This window comes from Pteropus vampyrus, unplaced genomic scaffold (genome assembly GCF_000151845.1).
Source record: "Pteropus vampyrus isolate Shadow unplaced genomic scaffold, Pvam_2.0 Scaffold245, whole genome shotgun sequence".
NCBI lineage: Eukaryota > Metazoa > Chordata > Mammalia > Chiroptera > Pteropodidae > Pteropus > Pteropus vampyrus.
Window position 1 is genome coordinate 807,862 of NW_011889026.1, and position 12,278 is coordinate 820,139.

Genomic DNA, 12,278 nt, shown 5'->3' on the forward strand with positions numbered 1-12,278 from the left:
CCAGGAACTGAAGCATCTCATCCTGGAGGCAGCCGATGGGTTCCTCTTTGTCGTGGCAGCCGAGACCGGGCGCGTGATCTACGTGTCCGACTCCGTCACCCCCGTCCTGAACCAGCCCCAGTCGGAGTGGTTTGGGAGCACCCTGTATGAGCAGGTGCACCCCGACGACGTGGAGAAGCTGAGAGAGCAGCTCTGCACCTCCGAAAACTCCATGACAGGTCAGTGCAGCTCCCCGTGTGGGGCGGTGCGACCCTCGAGAACAATCCTTTCCAGGAAACCAACCGGGAAGCTGGAGGTCAGAAGCAGCTGCCTCCAGGTGAGGGAGTGTTTGACTCAGCTTGTGTAGTGGCTTCATTTCCCCCGTGGCTTTTAAAGATTCATTTATAATACGTCGCTTTTTTACCTGCTATCGAAGGCGTTGCCACAAGGAGGTGGTGTTGCTACGTTAGCCGGAATCCCGTGCTCTGTGATGAGGTTTGTGCCATAGTGTGGGACTGGGGTCTCGATTGTAGGCGTTTTCTTACCCAGGCCTCGGGGACCTGCGATGGCGTTCCCTACTGAACGTTGACACATAGTCAGCCTTGCTATGATACCACGTGCGTGTTCTTAAAAAACAAAAAACCAAAAAATGGTAGTGCACAAAACCGTGAAGGAGGAACCGCAGGGGACCGTGGATTAGCAGCGCGGCACTAAAGATGTGCGCGTCACAGAGCGAAACGCAGCAAGGGCCGAATGCGAATGGGAGCGGCTTCAACCTCCGCCACCCGCCACGGCCGCGTCCAAGCACCGCCCGTCCCGAGGCCCCGGGGATTAGGGCTTCAGCGTCTGGGTGTGGGGGACACGGTCCAGCCCGTGACGCTTACAGCGAGGCCGAACGAGGCGGCCGGTCTCGGTGGCGGAAGCGGAGCGCTTTCCGAAGGGCAGTCACCTCGGTGTCGCTCTAAGAGGGAGGAAGCGTGTGGTCTCGTCTCTGCGTCTCCTGTCACTGTGTGCGACCTGGCCGAGGAGACCGGGTGCACGGCGGACAGCCAGGCCTCCGAGCTCCCCTCCCGGCGGGCTCCTCCGTGAGGGCCAAGGTGTCCCTAGGGTGGAGGAGAGGACGGCCACCCTGGGAGTGGCCGACGCGTGCTGTCCGGCCCCCCCGGGCGTGAGCAGGAGGGGCGTGGGAGAGCTCACTGCCCGCTGCCGCTGGGGCGGGCCTCGGGGTGACCCCGGCACTCAGGACAGGGCGGAGCTGGGCTTCCTGACCAGCCACAGCGTGACGGATGCCGTGACACCGCGGAGAGACCTGACTGGCGTCCTGCGGAGCCGCCTCTCAGCGGGCAGGTTTCACGGGGCTCGACGTTCTCGTCAGCTCCGTGCTCGTCACCTTGTCCTCGTGGCTTTGTTGGTCATCTTCCCTCTCCCTTCCTGTTGGGGAGACACGAGGGCGGCCCTCCTGGCTCGTCACCACGTCGTAACAGTGTCGCACAGCAGACCTGGATCCTTCTCGTCCCGCGGAACCGAAACCGTACACTCGTTAAGCGCCAGCCCCCACTCCCCCCTCCCCCACCCAGTCACCCACCATACCTTTGGCTCCTCGGGGTCCCCCATGTGAGCGGAGCCGTGCAGCATTTGTCCCCTGGGTACGTTGTTTACTGGTTTATTCATCTGTTCAACACGTACCTGTTCACGTGTCACCGACTGGAGCTCCCAGCTGTTCTTGGATGGACCCCATTTCCTAACTGTTCCAGCCAGATTCTTTGTGGTAATTTGGGGGAGCCTGGCCCAGTTGGTCCCCGAGGGCTTGAGCTGGAAAGCGCCTGTGTGTGACTCACTTGTCCCTATGAGCTCTGATCAAGCTCCCGTCCTCCTGAGCTTCATCGAAGTCCAGAGATGCCTTCCGCCTCGCATCACGGCTTGGCCAGGCCACGGTCTGGGCACAGACAGGCGCTGGCGAGAGCAGGCCACCGGGGAGCCGGCCCCGCCAGCTCCGCTCACTGCCCTGTCATCGCCGTTTCTGTGCGAGGTAGAGATGGCGCGCGCCCGTCACGGTCTCCCTGCTGGTCTGGGAGAGGGGATGCCGGAGGGACGCTGGCCGTTTGCGTTCATTTCCTCATTCGGTCCTGACAGTGAGCTATGAATCAGTCTGCGGAACGTTCTCCGTGTTTAAAGCACGTGCTTTACCGCTGTGGTGGCTGTCAACCCTGGCCGCACGTTACAATCGATCGGAGGGAGGTACGCGGAGGCGCCTGCCCAGGATTCGGGGAGGGACGGGCACGGTGACTTTGCACGCTTCCCTGGAGTTCTGGCGCACAGGCAGGGAGAGAGCCCCCACTCCCCTGGGCCTCATTGCAGTCCTGTGGGTGGGGCGTCGTCCGCCCCGCTGCACAGGTGAGGGGCACAAAGCTCACAGCCACAGAGAGGTTCCCAGGGCCACACAGTAGGGCCACACGGCAGGGCCACACAACAGCTGCAGAGTGGAGGTCATCTTCAGTGCAGACGAAGCTTTCATCCCCTTGAGGGATATGGCACAGAGAGTCCTGAGTGCCGCGTGTGGCCTGATGTGGCAGGCCCAGCGCGACCCAGAGCAGCGTGACCCAGGGCTGCGGGGCTGGACAGTTGGTGCAGGGCGAGCCGGGCAGCAGCCGGGGTCCAGGGACATGCGGATGGTGTGCTGGGTCTAGTCTAGGCCCCGAGACCGAGGTCACACACTCAGGGATCTCAGGGCCTGTGTTGTCCTGCCCAGCTGCGTAACCTTGACTGTGAACTTGCTGGAGACGCCGACTGCTGGCCGCACCCAGGCCTGCTGAGCCTGGAGCTCTGGGGTCAGTAATGCACGTCTGTGCCTGCTTTCTAGGGCACGCGGCCTAAGCTGACGTTGGGAGCCGGGGTTGGGTGAAAACTGCCTGGGGCTGGGCAGCACATCACCCAGGTCAAGTTCACCTCCACTGCGACCTTGTCGAGTGCTCTGATCTGAGTGTGACTTCTGGCTCAGAACGATGGGGATGCGTGGTTTTGTGAGACGTCTCGTTGACTGTGAAACTCAAGGCAAGTGTTCGTGTTTAGGAAGTAACCCCTGGTAAGTGCTCTGTGGGCCAGCAGCACCCACTTCTCATAGGAGCTCCTTAGAAACGCAGAGACCCAGGCCCCCTTCCAGGCGCCCTGACTCGGGGGCTACGTTTTACTAGCCCCCCAAAGGACTTACGTGCACATTAAAGGTTGAGAATCTGTGAACTGAAGTCTTTAGCATGGTGTGGGATGGGGGGCATCCTTTGGCTGCTGGGACCAGCATGGTGTGACGAGGTTGGCCCCATAATCCTGCCTCCAGCTCGTGTTTGCCTCCGGGGAGGGCAGTGCGGGGTGCAGTCTCTGGAGGTTTGCTGTCCAGGGCGCAGGCCGAGCGGGCACGGGAACGGCATGGCAGCAGAGCAGCCTGCAGTGGCCGTGCGACCTCGCTCTGCACGTCCACACGTCACAGACTGGCTGAGCAGGCTGAGCAAGCAGAATTCCCGCCGTGGAATAGGAAGCAAGGACCCGAGGGCGCGCCCACACCGTCACCCTGTGCGGACCCAGAAACGAACGCAGCGGCGCAGGCTGCCACAGAGGACAGCGTGCACGTCACGGAACACGGGTGCCTGGGAAAGGAGCCGGCAGTTGTCAGCACAGTCTCGGCCCACCCGAGGCCGCGGGGCCTTCTGCATAGCCCTTTGCCGAAGGCACAAGAACGAAGCTGTGTCGAGCTCAGCCGTGCACTTGAGCCCTTCCGTGGAGGAGCATTGGGCAGGTAACCGGTCCCACAGGGCTCTGGGCAGTGAAGGCCCCACCCACCCCATGGGTCAGTGCTGGGCACGGATGCTGCTTCCAGGCGTCAGTCACCGAGGTAGCTTCATGAAAACCACACTCGCAGACCTATAGCTCATTTTCTTTGGAATGCCCAAGCTCACTCTTTGGGCCGACGCCAGAAGCTGGAATCCCAAGCACATTCAGCAGCCCGTTTCTTGCCATATTAGGTATCGTAGATAAACGTGGCCAAAAAAAAAAAAAAAAAAAAAATCTCGATTTTATCAGAGTCAGCTATCGACGCTGGGTTTCTGTTGTTTGCAATCGCAATAAAGCGTTTAGTGGCCAGAAAAGCACGTTTATGGGATTTCGACCCCTTAGAGATGGCCGGGTTGTGTGGTCAACGCCGAGAAGCAGCGTTTGGAGTCGGGCGGCCCGGGGTGCTCGGTGCGCGTGTGCGAGAGAGTGAAATCTGAGGACGCGGCTGGTTTGGGGGGCTCTGCAGTGCCTGCCCACCAGGAACACGGCCCCCTTAGATCTGTCACCCCAGATGTTTCTCTGGCCCCCGTTCAGGTCTCCTCGTTGGGAGACGTTGACACAACCCGCCTCGTTTTCCTCTGCTGCGTGCCTCGCATGCTGACGCCGCCGGACGGCGTGTGTCCTTCTCTCATGTTTTATGGTGACGGATACGTCATGAATCTGGGCAGATTCCCAGCCTCCGGGTTCATTATCGCTCTGCCGTCCCAGCAGATAAAGGGGTCGGAGCCGTGTTTTCGCACGCGTGGCAGATGCAGGCAGAGAGCGCTCACAGCACCGTGTGTGTGCGTGTGTGTGTGTGTGTGCGTGCTCGCACGTGCGTGTCCCTGTACTTGGAGTCAGAAGGACCTGGTGACCGTTGCTGTTCATGGCCCTTTACGTTGGATAAACGACTCAACTCTGGGCCTCAGTTTCCTCCCCTGTAAATGGAGGCAGCAATATGTCCCCTAACGTGAAATGACACATGGGACGACGTTAGTGATAGCGTTTGGGACCTGTGGAGATTTTACTCAGTTTTTAACTTGTTAGTGACTGAAAGTTGTGTGTAAACACTGATATTCACGGCGGCTTTTCTGAGTATCCATCTCATTCTGCTTTGTTTCTCTTCTTACCCCTCGAAAGTGTGTCTTAGGATCTGGGCGCCGTGGACAGGGGAAAGCCTTGCGTGTTTTGCCGTGACGGGGACCTGGCTGGCTCAGGCCCGTCTCTGCCAGTTTTCGAGGTACAGAGTCAGTTTCCAGAAGCAGGACTCCGATGCTCGGTGCTAGGCACCATGCCTGTTTCCCGAGGCTTCCTTAAGGTGAACCTGAAGCCGGGGCAGGGCGCTCTGTCCGCTTACCAGCCCCGCACGCCCCTCTTCCGGTCCTTGCCTCCCGTGGGTGAGGACCGACCAAGCAACGTCCGGAAAGGACCTACGGCTGAAGACCCAGGCTCGGCAGGGCTCGGGGAGGAGACTTGCCCAGCCACACAGCACTGCGTGATGGACGGTCCACAGCGTGGATGGCACACAGCCTCCCCCGCAGGGGGCCCGTGGGGGTCAGGGAGGCCGGGGAGACGTGCCCGCTGTGAGTCTTGTGTTCACTGTACTAGAGCACAACCAGCCGGACGCCTGCGGAGGCCGGAGAGCGTGCGCTTCCCTCCCGTACACACGTTTTCCGTCTCGTGAGAGGTGGGCGTTAGACTTGGGAACTCTGAACCTGGCTTGGAAGCCACACCGAGACGGAACCGCGTGCAAGAACCACGCCGCGTGTCGTCACGCGAAAGATCTGTGCCCGCATCCTCCTTCTCACGTCACGGCTTTTTCTCGGCACGAGGAACCCCCGAGTAGCGCTTTGAAAACGGCGGCTTTGTAAATAAGTTTGAAAAACCCCAGGCCTCTCCAGGGTTGGCGGAGTATGAAGCTTATATAATTGGGAGTCCCTTTTAAAGAAAAGAAGTAAAGTATTAAAAAAATATATATATGCATACACACACGCACGCACACACACACACACACACACACACACACACACACACGATAGGTAAATCCTCACCCCTGAAATGACGGGTCTTTACCGCAGTGCACATCGGGGTTTCTGTGGATCTGTGAAACACGCTTGTGCTGGGGACCCCCCCCTTAAGCAGTGTCGGGCTGGGGCCCAGTCTCCTGTATTTTTAAAAGCAACCCTGGCAGTTCCAGTGTCAACCGGAGATGGAGAATGTCTGCATCCCGGTAAAATAACACAGCCCCGTCTGTTTACGCCAGGAGGGAAATTTCAGCAAGCAACAAAATGTTAAAAATGTAATCAGTGACACAGTTGAAAAACGAGCAGCCTTAGTGTTTCGTTAAACCGTCTTTGCAAGAGCCTCGATTTCTTAATCCTACCTTTCATCCTGACTTTAGTGCCCAAGCAGTAAACAGGCAAAGACATTTTTTCTCCATCTATAAAAAGAAACTGTAACAAAAATAACCTACAAGTAGTTTTGTTTTTAGGCAGATGTAATTATTTGGAGTTACTTTGGAACATTTCAAAAGCCCGATGGAATCATCGCTTCCTGCTGGTGTGATTTCAGTTTCAGTAATATGCTCACGTGATGGTCATATTTTGTAATGCTTCGGTAAAAAATAATTTGATTGCAAAAACCTCAGCATGATCAGGAAAATCGAAATAGTTTTCACTTCACTAAAAAAAGAGCCACATTTATTTCTGAAATGTCATGACTCAAGCCAAACGGCTCAGTGAAAACGCACATGCAGCTCCGCTCCTTCCTGTCGACTGCTTTCTCAGTGGAAGCTAATTGAGGAAAACATCTGCACTATGTTTTTCCTTTATTTTTGTAGGCTCTTTGATAATACCCCGTGCACAGCCTGTCCTGCAGCCACTCGCCGGGGTGGTGGCCTGGTGAAGGGCTGCACTTTTCCTGTTTCTGGTGATGACATACAGTACTCTCCAATGAGCTATATACAAGGTCATTCTTTGACCTTGAGTGTACAATATCTGAGGGCCTAAGGTCAAAAGAGCTAACTCCACGTCGTGGGGACCTCAGAGGTGGCCCGGGCCACCTCTTCTCTCGGTCACACAGCTCCCTCCAGAACATGCCTAGAAAGTGGGCGCCTGGCTCCTCGGGCACATCTGCGGGGCGCGCTGGCCTCGCCAGGAGACCGCCCCGTCCACTTCAGAGTGATGTTCTTGTACCCAGTGTAAAGTGTCCTGTGGTCACCCGGCCCCTGTTCCAAGCAGCACCTAGGACGTTGTTCAGCAGGACTGGGAATCTGCACACATGCGTGTGCACACACACACACACACACACACGTGGGCGTGCATGCACTCGCTCACCGTCAGGCAGTGAGCTAAGAGATGAGCTCTGAAGAGGGACTCTCGGGCTTGCCTGCAGAGTGGCTGAGATCTGTCCAAGACGGCCTGCCAGGGGACGAGTCTGGAGCCCCGGGGGCCGGAGCTGGGTCCCCGCACTGCCCCGTCTCCAGGACTGGCCACAGCCTGGCCCGCAACGGCGGCAGCTCCCAGGGCCTGAGCACCGCGTCTTCACGGACAAAGCAGGAACCTCTTTTTGGGAGGCAAACTGCACGTCTTTGTTTAACGCAGCCCGTGTTACTGCCAGAAACCGGAAATACGGCGGCGACGGAGCGAGCACGCTCACCGGCCATGGCGGGGCATTGCCGGGGCGGGGACGATGGGCAGCCGGTGGTCGTGCTGTGAATGCAGAGCTAAAATGGCCCCGAGGGGAAACGAGAGAGGCTGTGCGACAGGAACGGGGCCCTGGGTCCCGGGTGAGAAGCGGGCCGAGCAGAGCAGGGCAGGGCCCCCGAGGAAACGGCGGTGGAGCATCATCCGAAGCCTGCGCGCTGAGGCCAGGTCAGGAGTTCCCAGCCGGGAACCACACTTGGGAAGGCCCCGAGGCCCTGTCCATCTGCAGAGATGAAGGCCAGGGCGAGGGAGAGAGGTGCGGGAGGCCAGGCCGGTGCCAGCCACGAGGACCATCGTGCATTCCGAGTTTACGGGAAGCGCAAGAAGCAGTTCCTGAAAGGGTGGGTCCTGCACTCCGAGCTGCATTTTCATGCTTATCAGACAGTTGTCTGCTGGGAGGAAGGGGCTTCATTTGGAATGCAGTACAATTTCTAACTGTTCATTGACAGGATATAGAAATAGGGTTGGCACTGGCCAGAACTCCGTTAGGCATAGACCGTAACACAGAATAGAAATGGACATCTCTCTGTTGCTCCTAGTCGCACAGAGAACCCCGTCCTCGTGGTCAAAGTGCCGTGTTCGCTTACGTTTTCACAGACACCCTCTCTCAGCTTGGGTGCGGTCCCGTCCACACACAGTTTGCTGAGTGCGTTTACGGGGAGCGGATGCTGGATTTTGTTCGGGTACTCGGGTGGTTATCTGTTGTCACGATAATGCGGTTTTCCCTTTTAAGTTTGTTCACGTGGTGAATTTACGTTCTTCGACTTCCAGAAGTTAAGCCGGTCCTGCATTCCCGGGATAAACTCCACTCGGATGTGACGTGTCACAGTTCTTTATGTGGCGTTAGGCTTCGCCTGCCGAGCGTCCTGCTTAAAGCCTCTGCGTCTGCGCTCCTGCGGGACGCCGGGCAGCGTCGTTCTCAAGGTGTCTTTGCCGAGCTGTCTTCTCATGGCGCCGGCACCTGTGAGGATTCCGCGGCCGCCTCTATCTTTTTGGAACCTCTTTTTTCTCCTCCAGCTGGTTTCAAGGTTTTTCTCTTCGTCACGGGCGTTGAGCAGTTCGGCTACGATTCGCCGTAGCATCGTTTTCTTGTGTTCGTTACGCTTGGTGCTCACGCGGCGTCTCTGAACTCTGCGTTTCTGTCTGACGGAGACCAGCCGTTCCTTCCCCGGTTGTCTCTTCCGTGCCCGTCTTCCTGTCCTGTGTTAGGGACTCCAGTCACCCGTCTGTTAGACCGACAGAAGCTGTCCCCCGGCCCGCCGGCGCCTGTTTGTGTTTGGAACCCTTTTTACCTGTGTGTATTCAGTTTTAAACAGTCCCTTTTGGTGCGTCTTCGGGTTCACTCGTCTGTTTTAGGCACTGTCTGCTCTGTCCTTCATCCCGCCCCGTGGAGCGTCATCCCGGACACCGTGGCTTTCGTGTCCACTGTCTTTCTCGTCTTTCCGTTGGCGCTTTCCGTGACCTCGCGTGCATGCGCTGACCACTACTCTGGTGCCGATTTCAGGGAGAGCCTCTGCAGGTTCCGGGGTTCCCTCTGTGCACCTCTCTGCCTCTGCTGCCCTGTCCGAGATGGCTGTGGGGCCCATCCTGTCTGTTCCCCATCTGTGCCTGACGTCCAGTATTTGGAGCACTCCTGCCATGTACGTGCTGTGGGTTTTCCGATCATTTCAGAAGGGAAGGTACGTCTCGCTCTGTTCCTCCATCTTGGGTGGAAGCAGAAGTCCTTCCAGTACCTTCCCGAGTGCCTCTCCCATGTCTCCCCTGTCACCTCTGCCTGCCGATCATGCGATGGGCCCCCTGGCTCTGTTCTCCCGGAACGTGAGTTCTTTGCTTGTCGCACTCACCAGCTCTTCCTTCCTCCGCGATCTCGGGGAGACTTTCCCCTCGCTCTGTGGTGCAGCTTTCAGCAACGTCACTGCAGACCGCCTGCTTTGGGTTTTCGATGCCAAAGTCATGTTTTTCATCTAAAAGCAATTTTTCCTGGTCTCAGGTCATTCTCTTTTCATTCACGAAAGACGCTCTCAAATATCGCTGAGCTTTGGTATTTCAAATATTATCTTCTTCCTTGGAATGCGTCTCATGGAGTGGGGTGGTATTTGTTCTAATTTTTCATATCGTTTCCTTTTTTTTTTTATATGCCGAATGTTTTCACGTGTTAAGCTAACCTCTCCTCTCCCCCACTTTTGCATTCATCCTATGCTCCCAACATTTATTAAGGCCTGAGACGGTTTGGCCAGAGGGTAATGTTTTCGAAATGTGATTTTTCTAGACCCGGGGTCCAGTTCTCTGGGGGATACTGTGAATCCGCTGCAGGCCGAGGCGGCCTGCGGTGAGCAGGGACGTCACCCACTGCTGGAACCGGACCCCTCGGGAGCAGCCCTTCCTTCTCCCTGTGGGGTAGGTCGGCTGCTGTAAGTCACAGTGACCTGAGACCTCCCAGCGGCCAGACCCTGGTCTCCTTCCTGCTTGCAGTTCTGGAGGCTTCTGTTAGGGACCATCCCACTTCCTTTCCAGACAGGCCATTCCTGTGTATTTGTGGAACCCCAGGGCTGCTGACATCCACCCCCATCCTGTCCTGGGGGCGCCACGTCTTGCAGAAAATCTCAGTATTTCTGACCTCGTCAAAGCCCCTTCCACTGCTTTTCTGTGTGGACGCAGATGACTGTTGCTCTTTTTATAATTGTGTAAATCGTTTCATTAGCGATTTGCAGGGCAGGCCCCACCCGGCCTGGAGTCGCCTCCCTGAGCTCCGTGGGGGCCTGCTCCCTTTCCAGCAGGCGGCAGCCTGCGAGGGAGGCCGAGGAGGGGCGCGAGGGCTCATCGCTGGGGCTCGCATTGCTGGCATTCTTGTAGCCTGACACCCCCAGGGGAATGCATTTCTTTAAATCACACTCGGCCTTACTCTAAACAGAATGAAGAATTTGTACTTTTGTCTGCAGATTAAGTAGCAGGAGAGGTGCCGGCTGCAGGGGGAAACGGCGGGTGACGATTTTCTAATGAATAGCAGAGCGGCCGCAGGCTGCAGCACGCGGTGCTCCCGTGACTCCGCGTCACGTTTGGAGTGGGGTGCTGGGCTTCTCGTGGTGTTGGGGACGGAGAAGTGTTGCGGTTTGTCACGCCTGCTGGGGCTGCGTGCCCTCGGCTTCACCCCACACGGCCCAGCCTTGGTCTCAGGTTGCCCCCGAGAGGATCACCTCGATGTTCTGTGTGGGTTTCGGCCCCGTCCCCCACGCCTCGGCAGCGTCTCAGTAGCCCGGTCCCCAGACAGCAGGACGGGTGACAGAGACCGACACACAGACCGACCGCTCGGCAGAGAGGCTCCTTCTGAGTGAGCGTCTGCGGGGCCTGTTGGCCACCCCGCTCAGTCCCTTCTGCCAGTCCTAATCCGGGGCCCTGAGCCTTTTGTCCTTTTGTTATTCTGTAGACACAGGCCAGAGTCCTGATCCAGACCCCAGCCAGGTCAGGAAAGCGAGGGGGCAGTGAGAGGAATGTCCCCTCGGACCTGTGCCGGCTCCCTGAGAAGAGTCCGCCCCTGCGGGCCGGCCAGTCGTGCAGTCGGCTCCGTGTTGCCAGCGGCCACTTCTTCCCAGAGTGCGTTTCGTGACAGACCGGCCTCTCCCCGGGTAGCGAGGACGCTCGGTCCCCAAGGCTGGACGTCTGTCTTCCCCTGAGAGCCAGAGACGGGCAGCACCAGAAGTCGATGCCAGGCTTACGAGTTCCTGCTCCTGACATCTGAATTATTGATGTTCTCACACTCGAAGTGCAAGTCCCGTGAACTTCCCCAGGCAGCTGTGAGCGGCGAGAAGTTGTGCTTTCACAGTACGATGTGGACTCTGCGAAGTGCACTCAATATTTATCGCCAACAACATCAAGGCATGGTCGAGGCATGTGTCCTGGACATCTGTCAGAGCATGTGTCCTGGACATCTGGAGTCCCTGGCACTCCTGCCCCTGTGTGGGAGACAGAACAGCCCTGAAGCCTTGACCGTCTGCTTCTTCTCATGACTTCCTGGCCTTCTGGGCCCCGGGCTGGGACCCAGCCCTCACCAGCCTCTCTCCCACTGAGCTCCAGCTGGACGGAACTTCAACCCATTCTCAGACCACTCCCATCACTGTTTCACACAAGGCCGTGCGTGACTCCTCCAGCTCCGCCTCCCTGATCCTCTGGGGCTTCCGTTGACACCACCTCCTGCAGGAAGCCTTCCTTGATTCCCCTTTGCTCTCAGAGAGAAAGCTCTCTCTGCTCTGTGCTGCCTTTGCATTTTGTTCAGACTTCTCCTTCAGACCTCAGTTGAGTTGTTGAACAGTTAGGTGGGAACAGTGTCCTGCCTCCCCCTCGCCGTGAGCCATCTGTCACTGCACGGGAGGCTTCTGTTGGGTGGAGCTGATGAATTCTCATGATGCCCATGAGCTTCCCTGCACCTTTTTGAAAAGAGAAAAAAAAAACCTTTGCTCCACATGACTTAGTCCCACCCTGGGGTGGCTGGGCCCTCCTGTGTGAATTCACCCCACACCCCCTACCCCTTCCTCTCCTCCCCTCCCAGTTTGAGTCGTGATCCTCACAGGTGGGTTGGGAGAGCCTCGCCCAGCATAGGTTTAACACGGCCACGGCTGTGACTCGGTTGGGTAAGGAAGGTCCCTTGGTTACTGCCATTAAAACGCATGTCCTTTTTATAACGTGCCGTTGTCTCCAGTGGATAAATAGTTGTATGCTGGCCAGCGGGACACATAGAGCCTGTCGTTCACGGGATGTCACCAGCGTTTCCCTGCGTGGATGACCGTGCAGAGCCAGGAA

General features: G+C 57.6%; 1 protein-coding gene across 1 annotated transcript in view; it reads left to right on the forward strand.

Moving 5' to 3' along the window:
• Nucleotides 1-600: 600 nt before the first annotated feature.
• LOC111729090 overlaps nucleotides 601-12,278 on the forward strand; it is a 17,106-nt gene continuing 5,428 nt past the window's right edge. Inside the window, exon 1 of the mRNA XM_023520078.1 lies at nucleotides 601-10,812. The gene's annotated coding sequence lies outside the window, so the exon portion shown is untranslated. The remainder of the gene's footprint in view (nucleotides 10,813-12,278) is intronic.